Source organism: Leopardus geoffroyi, chromosome C1 (assembly GCF_018350155.1).
Source record: "Leopardus geoffroyi isolate Oge1 chromosome C1, O.geoffroyi_Oge1_pat1.0, whole genome shotgun sequence".
NCBI lineage: Eukaryota > Metazoa > Chordata > Mammalia > Carnivora > Felidae > Leopardus > Leopardus geoffroyi.
The window spans coordinates 150,832,924-150,846,734 of NC_059328.1; the positions used below are offsets into that span (position 1 = coordinate 150,832,924).

At 36.3% G+C, this 13,811-nt stretch overlaps 1 protein-coding gene and 1 pseudogene across 3 annotated transcripts in view; one reads left to right on the plus strand and one right to left on the minus strand.

Moving 5' to 3' along the window:
* The window catches only part of TANK (TRAF family member associated NFKB activator), a 94,342-nt gene that overhangs the window by 65,893 nt on the left and 14,638 nt on the right, over positions 1-13,811 (plus strand). The gene's annotated exons all lie outside the window — the stretch shown is intronic.
* On the minus strand, positions 7,752-8,039 carry LOC123599765 (annotated as a pseudogene).

The following is a 13,811-nucleotide window of genomic DNA, read 5'->3' on the forward strand; positions in this document are numbered from 1 at the left end:
GTACAAATGGCTAAGAGAATGGTACAGTTCACTTTTTTTTCTGTTTCCAATATAATTTTATGTAATTAGTCTTTTTAAAAACTAAACAATTTCTAGAAATCACGTTCCCAATCAGTTGGCCTAGGCTCTGTAAAGAATAAGTTAATAGAAATGCTTTGAACCAATAACCCAAGGAAGCTACTGCTAACCGCTCACAGTCCTTTCCTCCTTCTGTTTGGTGAGTTGTTTGAGGATTTGTTTTCTTTTGACTATTTATTTTGTTCAGGATTTGGTTAGGATATTTGACAGCAACAAATGACATTATGGCACTATGGCAAATGATGTGGCTTTCTTGTTGCTCTCTTCTCTTGGATCTCTTACTTTCTTACTTTGAGCAAATAATGCCATAATGCCAGGCTGCCCTGGAAAATGAGACAAAAAGCAGAGGAAAGGGGTATTTGAGGGGAAAAAAGCCCTTTTAGAAAATTTTATTTGAGAAACATGAAATTTGTAGATCGGCCTCTGTTCATGGTACTCCTCCACAAAGAACATGCAAGAATTCTTCGACTTCTAAAAGGACATAAGGAAGTCACGACAGCAGAGCTTGTATAATTGGGTGGCCCTTAATACTCTGCTTTAGTTTAGAGACATTAGAGAAAAAGTACTCAGTTTAGTGGAAAACCTGAATTTCACTTCTCATATACCACCATGGTTTGCACAGTCTTTCTTGAGGAGATACGGTTTTGGCAAAGGGGTCATTGCGTTATCTATCTTACAACAAAGTCCCCCGAATTTTATGCCCAAACTTAACAACTTAAAACAACAAATATTTATTATTTCAGTTTCTGTGGGTCAGAAATTTGGAAGTGACTTAGCTGGGTAGTTCTGGGTCAAGATCTCATTTGACTGAAGTTAGGATGTGGGCAAGGGCTTCAGTCATCTGAAGGCTTGGCGTGGTTGGAGGATCCACGTCCAAGATGGCTCACTCAAATGACTGTTGGCAGGAGACATCTCCATGGCCTTTTCTCACAACCTGGCCAATAATTTCCTCAAAGTAAGAGAGTAAGAGATCCAAGAGAAGAGAGCAACAAGAAAGCCACAGTGCTTTACATGACCTAGTTTCTAAAAATCACATACCTTTACTTCCACTTTATTCTGCTCATTAGAAATAAGTCACAAAGTGCTTCAGAGGCAAGGAAATACGCTCCTCTTCTTGAAAGGAGGAGTACCAGAGATTTTGTACATGTATTTTAAAAGCATCACGGGATGGTAGATTGTGGCATACAGAGAGGGTACCATAGATCAGGGTGTGGTGTGTAGTATTTGATTTATATGATAAATACTAATGAAAAGTCAAGGACCTTGGCAGAATTTAATAGTAAATTCAGCTTCCTGAATCCTATCAGTGTTAATCTCAGAAGAAACAAATATCATAGCTTCTCATCTTAACAATTTGAAAAATTCTGGGGCGCCTGAGTGGCTCAGTCAGTTAAGCATCCGACTTTGGCTCAGGTCATGATCTCGCAGTTTGTGGATTTGAGCCCCACGTCGGGCTCTGTGCTGACAGCTCAGAGCCTGGAGCCTGCTTCAGATTCAGTGTCTCATCCTCTCTCTGCCCCTCCCATGCTCGTGCTCTGTCTCTCTTTGTCTCTCAATAATAAATAAATGTTAAAAAAATTTAAAAAAAAAAAACAATTTCAAAAATTCTGACGTGAATGTAGACTTTCCAGAGAATAGCTGAGCAGTGTTTTAGAGAACCAAGAAACTATTGCCTGTTGTTACGTTTTCTTTTTTTATAACCAGTTTTGAAAATTGAAAATATTTATATGTGGAAAATCAACACAAAAATGCACACACTTATTCTTGACAAAACTATCTCTTGTTTATAGAACACCATTGTCAGACACAGTAGCATATGTCATGAGAGCAGTTATTTAAATAACAAATTGTGTTTCTTAATGTAGATATAAATTGGCATTGTTTAATTCACTTTTTTAAAAACTAGGATTGTAATATACTGGATCATTTTTAAGATCTTGGAAATAAGAGATTTTTATAATACTGCTTCTGAGAGGCACTTCAGTTGCCAAACTGAATACTATTCTAGGTGTCCAGGGTTTGACAAAAATTGTTTGCCCTCATCTTTCTATCCTACAGTATTTTTTTTGGAAGTTACACAAGAGTCTAGATAGAATGTTGGGATGCAAGAAAATGTATAGGGAGTGATGATATTGAATACATAGAAGAATTTGGTGATACTGGTAAATTTTCTTCGCTCACTTGTCCAGTGACTGAACTGCTATGTACCTGACACTGCCAGCCGCTGGAAGAACAAAGAAATATTGTCGATGCTGGCTTAAAGTTTTGATTTAATAACCAAAATCAATGTTACTGAATATTGTAAGGTCATTTCAGAGTCTAGGATCCAGGATACAAAGTGTAATATGAGTTTATTTGAACTTCTGTTTTTTAACATAGAGATCATGTGTCCAAAGAGCTGATTTTCTGCTTTGTTTCTGATTTTATGTATTTCTCATTTGTTCTTTATACATGTCTTTTTTCATCTGAGTTACATGCTTTAAGCAAAAGTGTAAAAATACAAAGAATGCAGTTATTACGGAAAGATGCCAGTTAGACAGTTGGCCCATCCCTCATGTCGCCATTCTTGTGATTAGATCGGTAGATAGACGGTAGCATCAAGGAGCAGCAAAGATTTTGTGGGTTTTGAAGAGTAAAACAGTGATGTAGCCGTGGAGCTGCCATCAGTGCTAACATTAAGGAAATAAGATGTGCTGTACCTGGTAATTCTAGTGAATATAGAGGCTCTGACATGTTTGAAGAAAGCTGATGTCTAAAAATTCACTTGTCAATCACTTAGACAAGAAGTATTTGTTGAACTCCTTCTATTTGCCTAGTCTTGCTAATCATTGACAGGAGTACAAAAAAAGAATGAGACATGATCCGTCTCTAACTTTAAGGAGCCACGTAGTCTGATTGGAGAAACAAAGATTTGGACCCCAAAGCAATTAGCAAACATTGTAAGTCAATGTGAAGTCTTAATTATATGATAAAATGAAATGCTAATTATAATTTTATGGTACAGATAAAACATATAGGACCTTAATTTAAAAATAAAATTCCCAGTGAGCTAAAAGGTAGGCTTGAGCAGGGGATCAACATTTAGTTCAAGGAGAGAAAAGAAAACATATTCTTATGTGCCTATGTTTTGGTACTGTGTGCATAGATATGAAAACCTAATTTTCTGCAAGATTTTAATGGGAAAAGAATAATTTCTAGATACGAGCTCAAGATTATTCAAGGCCACTTTGGAGAACATTATGTAAACTGAATCTGGGTGCCTGGGTGGCTTAGTCAGTAAAGTGTGTAACTTTTGATCTTAGGGTCATGAGTTCATGCCCTACACTGGGTGCAGGATTACATACATACATACATAATACATACATAACTGAAAGGTAAAACTGATGATTTTGAAAGATCAATTTCATTTACTATAAGCTTTTTTTTTTAAGTTTATTTATTTATTTTGAGAGAGAGCACACACAAAGAGAGGAGGGACAGAGAGAGACAGGGAGACAGAGAATCCCAAGCAGGTCCCATGCTGTCAGCGCAGAGTCCAACATGGGGCTTGAATTCACAAACTGTGAGATCATGATCTGAGCCCAAATCAAGAGTCAGACACTTACCTGACCATAGTAGGTGCCCCTACTATAACCTTTTTAAAATGACATAATCATGGCTTCAGGAGACAGAATGCTCCCTACTATTGTGTTACCTTATTCTATAGATGGTCCTTGAGAGGCATTGGTGTGTTCCTCCAGTTGTTGTGCATGACAGTTTCAACAGACAGTGTATGAACTTTAATGCTGCTTTACTTTCTGAACTTTTGTAACTTATAAAACTGGTCTCACAAGTCTAGGTCTTAGATGGTATCCCCATCCTTGCAGTGTTCATTTGTCACATACTATGGATTTCAGATGCAGCTCCCACTTAGGGATCTATATCTGAGTTTAGGCCCCCTGTAGTTTCTCCCTTTTTTTTTTTAATGTTTATTTATTTTGAGAGAGAGTGCACACACAAGCTTGCACAAGTGCGGGGGAGGGACAAAAGAGGGAGAGAATCCCAAGCAGGCTCCATGCTGTCAGCGCAGAGATGCAAGGCTTGATCTCACAAACCCGTGAGATCATGACCTGAGCTGAGATTAAGAGTCAGATGCTTAATCAACTGAGCCGCCCAGGTGCCCCAGCTTCTCCTTTTTTCTATTGCAGGTCTTTTCAACTAATTTTGTTGACCAACTTGCCATATATTGTCCAAGTACCTGGTTTTATAAGCATTATAAAAGCTTTATAATAGGCTGTTTTATTATGAATACCTTGCCACACGTTTCTGTCAATGCATATAGCAGTTTTTGTGAAAGTGTAGCTGATAAAGCCTCTCATCTATAATTTTGAATACTGCTCTAACAACAAAACCATAATATGAAACCAGTTAAGTTTTGCACGAAGAGCTCTTACAATAGAACTTGCATACTGTTTCCCCCTTCCTTTAGCAGTTTACTATCTTCAACCATTAATAATTTGTGTTTTTTTAATCCAGAAGGTATATAGGAACCTTTTCAGCTTTTTCTTCTCTTATTAGTTCATGTGGATGTAGTTCTATTCAAATACCTTATTTTACCTTACAGATATTTGTTACATAAGCAGACACTACTGTATTTAGAAATGTTTATTTTAGTCCATTAAAAACTGTAAAACCAATCTGTATCATGTACCAGACTGATTTAAAATATACATATTTATTGGACAAAAATTGTCATATACAGGTATATGATAAATATTTTTTCATCATTTGAATGAAAGTTAGAAATTAGACCATTAGTCAAGATATGTAACCATCAAGTGATTTCTGTGGGAAAAGTCAAATTTGGTTACATTGTCTAAACACTACCTTTTCTAAGAGAAGAACTTGAAATAAATTCACTTAATGTTCATTACTCAACTTTGTTAAAAAAAAATGACTATATTTTAATGCTCAAGCTTCTCTTTTTATCATCTTTTATTAGATAAAAATAGGGATGTACCCTCTATACAATGGCACATGCCAGCCTAAGCTGAGGCTTATGTAGTATTGGAGAAATGTATGTGAGCACCCTGTCTTCTCAGTCACAGCAAATGTCCTATTCCCCCTAAGTTGTTTCTAGAGACTGGATTGAATATACCTTCTTTCAAAGTATTACGTTTCTGTATTACTCCTCTTTGGAGACCGGCTTTTGTTTATAGATTATCTGGTAGAATAATAATTAGAAGGCAGAAAAATCCTCTTGAGTCAGCTCATTCATCAAAGTTCAGAGTTTTTTCCCAAAGTGTTATAATAAATATATCACAGATTTTAGGAAACAAAAAAATATATATTAATATCCAAAACATTTCAATATTTTGAATATTTCAATATATTGAAACTTCTGTTGCAGATTGTTTCCAAATCTGAGTTATTAATCCATCCTAACCCTTTCCTGTTCTGGGTCTCTTTTTTAATTCAATACATCACTTTAGAGTTTTTGTTTTTATAATACTGGAAATAACTTTTAAGGGGAGAAAAAAATGAGAAGTGGCATATCACTTCTTAAATTCTCTTCCCAGGCTTCTAAGCAGATTTGATTATTTCTGGTATGGTTTTTCTCCCCTCATTTCCCCCTATTAAGCTCTTCCTCGCATTTCCCATTTTTCTTTTCTCTACTCTTCTCCAGAGCCCACAAAACAAGAGTTAGTATATTCTGTTCAGCCCTGATTTCTCTTGACCCAAGCATGAAAGTCTATTCTCTCAGCCTCAGTAGGTTAGGACTAGCCCCCCAAAACAATCTACTTTCTCTCATATTATTATCTGTCATCCTAATTTCAAAATCTGTTTTGAAGACATTTGTTTTTCAACATTATAAAATGCTTCTGCATTGGACCTGGTGTGATGTGTTGTGTTTTTTTATTGTTTTGGTTTTTTTGGTTGAATTATCTGAAGAAAATCTTGTTTCATATAGATATGTAGTTAGGAAAGAGAATAATATTTTAATAACCTTTTTAGAAATTGTGGCTGTTCTCCTTTGATACTATACCAAAATTCAGTAAGTAGTAGTTTAAGTGTCAGTTGCAATATAAAAGCTGAAACCAATGAACTTTTCTACTGCATTAAAAGCCAGAGGTCTATCTTGTCTATCTTTAGGTCTATCTTTTACCTATATGATTTTGTAGCATCATAAATCGGTCATTTGAAAAATACTGGTTCACTGTGCTATGCAGATCTTGCAAATGTTGACTTATGATATTTAAAAATCACATTTAACATCATCACTGATCTCATCATAAAAGTCTTTTTAAGTATTGAGCAATTGTCAAGCTTACTATAAGGGGTACACAGTTCCCAAGATTTTAATTTTCACTTTCTAAAATTTTTTTCATGGACAACAAATCTTGTCAGTTTTCTATAAAGTGAGAGGCTAACTTCATTTGCTTTTGAGAATGTCTGAATAACCATAGCATGCATGTCAGTCATTCTTTCAAGTGAAAATGGTGTTCCATTAAAAAAGTGACTAGTTCAGCTTGCAACTCTCAAACAGTTGAGCCAGTGCTTTTCCCCAAGACAACCCTTGTAGTTTGGTATGAGATAGAAGTCCTTTGTGTGTATTTCCTATTTTGTCTCACACAGTATTTAAAAGCTATTAACTTGGGATCAAAATTTAATAAAATTAATAAGGTTTACTATCTCATCAAGGAGACATTTCAGGACCCCAAGGGTTTTTTTTGTTTTGTTTTTTGTTTTTTTACTGAGTATGTGGCATTAAAGAGAACGGTAACTCCAGTTTTGTGTCATGGCCTTGATATGTTCAGGCACTAGCAGTTTTACTCACCATTGCTTTTGCATCATCAATATAAATACCAGAAGAGTAAAAAAAACAAATACCATCTAATAGTACTGTGATAATAGTTGACGCCATATATGTCAGGGTCAGGGATTTGATTTTACACTACTCACGAGCTAGTAAGTTAGCCAGTTACTTCTTCAGAGATGCTGTAATAAGACACAAGGCTCTTGAATCAGAAAAAAAATCTTTGTTATACACAGCATATAAGCAGCAAGAGCATTATTATTTGTGTTGGTCCCTCCAGGGAAGAGGGAGGGGTAACGTGGTAAGACCCAGATGGATACCTACATATGTAATGGGTTGCATTAAAAGGAACACTGAGCTTGGGAGATGGGTCATTTTACAGCAAGCAGTAAGTAGCATGCTCATTGTCCAAGAGAGACATTAGCTTTCATGTTTGCCCTCTGCAAACACAGTCCTCAGAAATATCCCAGGTAAAGAATAATCAGAGCCTTATATTCTTGGCATACACAGCAAAAATGTAGGGACACTCAGGGCCCAGGCAGATTTCTTTCCCAAAGGTAGATCCCTTGAAAGAATCTCAGGACTTCCAGGGATCCTAGACCTTATTTTGAGAACCACTGTTTTACTAGATTATAATATTCTGTTAGAAAAATATTGCCTTTTTCTCAGTAAGTTACTTTTCCTTCTATTGAAAAAATGTCTTACTTTAAGAATACTCTTAACATCCCCTCAGGAACCCTTATTTATGTATGGAAGTCATACTGCTTGTTCATCATTTTCACATTTATTAGATAACTAATTGTTTTACATCTTTATACTTTATTTTGTTGTTGTTGTTGTTACATACATTACCCATTTATTATAGGCTAACAATGTTTCAAATGGTGGAGCTTCTACCGGTCTTCCAACTCCGTAGTCTTTTGATGGCTGACTTTCCTGTAATGGCAGAAGTGATGTTGGTCCAAACACCACCAGCTACCGTTTTTATGTAAGAACCACAGTGCCAGATCCCCACAGCTCATCTTTTCATCTTGGTTTTGCCACAGAAGGAGCACGTGTATTTGGCATGCTGGTTTATTTCAGTCTTCTTCACCATTTTCCCAAGGGAGGCACCATAATGGGTCCCATATTTACCGGTGATTCCGACCTTGGTGTGTTTAGCCATGTCACTGCAAACTAGGTCTGAGCCCAGAGAGCTACATCTTTATACATTAAGTCATGATATCTGTATACTGCTCCCAGTTACTTAGCTATACCTAATATATTAAGTCTGGAGCAAACTGAATTTTGACTCTCATCTGTTAAAAGATAGTGTGGTACCTGATACATTTCCTGAAGTGTTCCACAGAACTCCAGACCTGTAAAGTGCTGCATACTGTGTACTCTTTCTGATGAATTTTAAAGGCATAAGAATGTATTATAGGATCTGAAATCAGCAGTAAGAAAACCACTTCGCTTCATTTAACCACAGAATCTCTAGCTAGCATTTTCCCCAATATTGTATTTTAACAACTTCTTACCAGATTTGTAGTCCCCTTTAAGATATTTCTAGAATTTGGTGGGGGAGAGGCAGGGAAGGCTCACCCAATTTTTCATTTGTACCTAATATGTTATACTCTCTGAACTCTGCTGCTTACTTGCTATGTTATGAAACCTGACGTTTTCTCTGAAAAATTTTTTTTTCTATCAAAGATGGGTGTCTTTTATTTTCTCTCTCCCATTTTGTCAGCAGTAGTGTGATTTTTGTATTCCAACTCAGTTTTCCTCTGAGTAATTCCATAACGGCCATATTGGATGGGTTTACTCAGTTCTTCTATCCCTAATTGCTCTTCACTATTTAACATTAAGGACAGCGTGTTTCCCTATACATTGCATCCACATAATGTTGCTCACTGACTTGTCCATATTCCCCAGAAGTGTCATTTGAAATTAACTTATGCTGGATGGCCAAATAGCCATGATAACTCTTGCTTTCCTTCTTGCTGTAGCTGTTTAAACATTCTCTTCTCCTCTTTTTCCATGCTGCAGCCTTGGAGTCCCAAGTCCTACCCCTAGCTCTTGCTTCGCCTCTTGTCCTAAGGACAAAGTGGTAATAACTTTTTTTCTAAAGCTGAATCTAAAACTCTCTCCTTCCTACTTTTTTGATAAATGTCTATTCTTTTTTGACATAAAAAAGATAATAGATCTTGGCATTTTATTGCCCTTTGTCAGACCTACAGTTTTGTTTTGGATTTTGCTATGTCAGGAAAGCCTTACCTCACTTTCTTTAAGATTTTATCTTGCCCTAAGATTTTTGATGCTAAGGAGAACAGCCTTATATTTAAAAAAAAAAAAAAAAAAGGAAAAGGAAGATTAGAAATAGGAACTATATTTGAGGAAAAGGTAATTAGGTTAGGTTTTAAAACTCAGTCTACAGTAGATAACAGAACAAGTGAAAATCCATTGGCTCAAAAGAGATGAGAGTGGTTATCAAGAGAGAGGGTAGGCCTGAAAATACAGACTGTAGGAAATGAATACTCAATAGAATTGACATGAGAATGAATGATAAGAAAAGTATATAATGAGAGAAGAACAGTGTACCCATGTCGGAACCTTAGAGAATGCCCACATTTATGGCCTAGGAAGAGAAGCCAATGAAAATATCAAACTTTAAGTAGAAAACCTAAATAGCATGTTATACTGGTAGCCAAAAAATGTTTCAAGGAGGAGGATATGGTCAGTAGTGTGAAATACTGTCAAATGAGCAGTGAACAAAATGAGAGTTTTAAGAGAAGCCATTGGATTAGTGATGAAGACATCTCTGGAAAACCATGGTAAATCTCAGAAGAATGAAGGGATTAAAAAAAAAACAAACCCTGAGTTTGCTAGTTGGAGCTTCTGTTATAGAAGAATGAGTACTTAACCATCCCTCTACAAATAACAGTATTAACTCTAGCAACATATACAAGAACAACTCCCTGAGAAACTGGACACTGAACTTTGCATATTTTAGAGAGGAGTCAAAATGTGGAGCAAGTAATCAGTTCAGAGTAAATTCCCAGTTTTCTATAGTTTTGTCCTGAGAATGGCCATAGTTGCAGTGGCTGAAATTCCAATAGAAAGCCCACCATCCTTCAGGCTGGAAGAATCAGGAAAGAGAATGAGTTCAGAAGAAGCATAGCCACCAGGGAGAGGGAAGGAGCCCCAAAGAGGAGAGAGCCAGAGAAGGAAGGAGAACCATAAGCTCTGTGTTTAGATTCAGCTCAAGTTTCTGGCTGTTCCCAGAGCCCATGGATGTGCTGGGCAAATAAAGCAGTTTGCAGCTAAAGCTTAAAAAGGACTGGACTGAAATCTGAACTACCCTTCTGGAAAGGAGTGACAGTTTGGAATCTAAGCCTAACCAAGTGCCTGCAAAAACAAAATCATCACCACTTTTGGCACCATGTAGCATAATGTCTCCACAACGTATTCAGTGTTCAGGGTACAGTCCAAAATTACTCAACATGTGGAGAGTCAGTAAAACGTGACCCAGTTTCAAGGGAACACACCAACTCTGAGTAGATCTAGATAGTGAAATTATCAGGCAAGGGTTTTAAATCAGCTACTAAAACTATGCCTAGTCCTCTACTGGGAGATGAGAAGTCAGGAAGAGAGTTCAGGTTTTGAGAGGATAGAATTAACAAGAAGATACCTCATTGTCATTCTTTGTCAAATGGCTAACTTCTAATAGTAAGTTTGAGAAATATTTGAACTGTGAAGTTTTGGTTAAGAAAAACTATTGCCAGATTACTTCTGTCAGCAAGTGAACTGGTTTGACAGAACTTGGGTAAATCTATCTAGGTTATTTTTAAATGTAAATTTCTACTTGGACATTCTTGAGTGCACACACACACACACACACACACACACAAAAGCCATGCCAAAGGTTTTTTCCCAGGCAAAATTTAAACATCAAAACTTGGCTTATCACTACTCAGTGAAAAATGTATTTGTTGTATGACAAGTTTTAGAAGCTTAAAATTAGTTTGCATTGGTACAGTGTGTAAATGTCACCATTCTATATCTACCTCACCATGCTAGATACCCACTACTGAACTTCTCTGGCAGCCAAGCCCTCTCTCAACTGGAGAAGTTAAGATCATACAGTGATAAGGGTTCCAACTGCAGCTACCCCACGTACCGAACTGTAGGCAAATCATTTACCTCTCCAAAGCCTTATTTGCTACAGCAAACTTTAAAATTAAAGTACCTAATTTACAACATTATGTGGATTAAGTTAAATAATTAATATATACAAGTTGCTTAAGTAATAGCTACTTTCATGAAGGTATTTTCTGTTTACCATGACAATGCTGTAACATTAAATTTGTGGCTAATGAAGAGGGTTTTCCCAAATCAGTTTGTTTTAAATGTAGTATTTGGAGAAGGGGTGAGGGGAATGGGTTATCTTATTTTTTTTTAATTGGTCGTTTAAGGTATTCATTTTCCATTTTTCATAAAAAGGCATCCCCACAATTCAACATTTCTTCCTATTAAGAAAATAAATTCAGGGGTGCCTGGGTGACTCAGTTAGTTAAACATCTGACTCTTGATTTCAGCTCAGGTCGAGATCTCACGGTTCGTGGGATCGAGCCCTGCATCGGGCTCTCCAAGAAATTCAGAAAGATGTGTGCAGAAGGAACCTAATACACAGTGAAGACTCCAAAAGCAGATGATAGGAAAGTATTAATCTCACTCTGCTTCAAATTAACATAATAGAATTGAAACCATAGTCGTTGTGTTACTACTAGTAAAGGATTTTAACTTTTTTAAAAGAATACTGTAGAACTGATAGTGATTTGGGGGTATTTATATTAAACCAGAATCCTGTAAAGATCTTGGAAGTAATTGGGGTATTTAACTTCATGCTTATATTGTTTATTTTCTTGCTGCTTCCTTCAGAACTCTGGAATGGATCCCATTTTGCCTTGAAATTGTTCCTGCACTGGCAGTGGGTTTACCTGGCATACTCTGCCATGCCAAGCAGATGAGACTCATAGGATTTGTGTTCCTCTTGCTTTGCTAGATTTTCAATAATATTAATGAGGGTGAGAGAACCATAGATTTCACACGGCCGCAAATACTCATAAGTACAATTTTCTTGTATTTTTTGTTTACCTTTTACTATGCTTTTGTACTCTCATCAGATCTCTTTTTTTGTAATTTTTTGTTCGCGTTTCCACCTTAATCTCTTTTGTCTTAGCCCTATTCTCACTTTCTCCCTATTTAGACCGTATTCAGTGCTTGACTTTACCATAATATCTTTGTCTAAATATATCTAAAACTGGTAAGAAAATACTCAACCTTAGTTTCTCCTTTCATTTCATTCTTACTTTCAGTAACCTAAGTGAAAAGTAAATTATTTTCAGTTTCTTTTTACACTGCTCATTTATTTCTCCTTTTTCTGTAGAAAACTTTATCAAGCTAGTATTTATAACTATTCCACAGTTTATATTTCCTTTACTAATCCATCCTATCTCACCTTGGCTCATTTCTTGAATTATATTGTTCCAAGTAAGAGCGTAGTTCTCTTTTCTGTTTTAAAAGCATAATTCTGTTGGGGCACCTGGATGGCTCAGTAGGTTAAGCATCCGACTTCGGCTCAGGTCATGATCTCACAGTTCGTGATTTCGAGCCTGGCGTGGGGCTCTGTGCTGAGAGCTTGGAGCCTGCTTTAAATTTTGTGTCTCCCTCTCTTTGCCACCCCCCTGCTCACACTCTGTCTCTCCCTCTCAAAAAAAAAAAAAGTGCGTGTGTGTGTGTATGTGTGTATGTATATATATATATATATATATAACATTTTTAAGTTAAAAAAATAAAGTAAAATAAAAGAATAATTCTATTAAGCCTCATCCAGAAACAAAATCCAATAGTGGCTACATACAGTTGCTTGAGCCACCTAAAAATAAATATTCCTTCTGCATCTTAACTAAATTTTAGAGGACATCTTTGATAGGAACACTGGAATAGAATGATAGTCATTGCTGTAGTTCAAATATGTATTATTGCAAACTTACCACCTTTATTCAATATTAGTCTTTTAAAGTTTAAATTCCATATGAGAAAGTATACATTGTATTAGTGAATTTAGTATTATCTTTAAAAGTTTCATAACAATTTAATTCTGCTGACTTCAGTTGCTTAAAATTTTTAAGAAAAAAAAAATGATTTTGAGTCTAAATTTTATTGCATTTTCCCCCCAGCTTTATAGAGGTATAATTGACAAATAAAAATTGCATAGGGGCGCCTGGGTGGCTCAGTCAGTTAAGCATGCAATTTCAGTTCAGGTCATGATCTCACGGTTCATGGGTCCGAGCCCACATCGGACTCTGTGCTGACAGCTTGGAGCCTAGAGCCTGGTTCAGATTCTGTGTCTACCTCTCTCTCTGCCCCTCCCTCGCTCACACTCTATCTCTCTCTCTGTCTCTCTCTCTCTCAAAAATAAGTAAACATTTAAAAAATTTTCATTGTATATGTTTTTAGTATATATGGTGCTTTGATACATATATACATTATGAAATGATTACCATAGTCAAGCCAACATATCCATCATTTTACATGGTTATCTTCTTTTCCATTGTGATGAATACATATAAGATTTATTTTATTAGCAAGTTTCAAGTGTACAATGTAATAGTATTAACTATAATCATCACGCTATATATTAGATCTTCAGAACTTATCCTGCATAACTGAAACTTTCTACTCTTTGACCAACATCCCCCCCATTTCCCCCACCCCGAAACCCTGGCAACCACCATTCTACTCCCCACTTCAATGATTTTGGCTTCTTTAGATTCCATATATAAGTGAGATCGTGCAAATTTGTCTTTCTGTGCCTGCCTATGTCATGCAGCGTGATGTCCTCCAGATTCATCCATGTTTTCTCAAATGACCTGATTTCCTTCCTTTTTTAAGG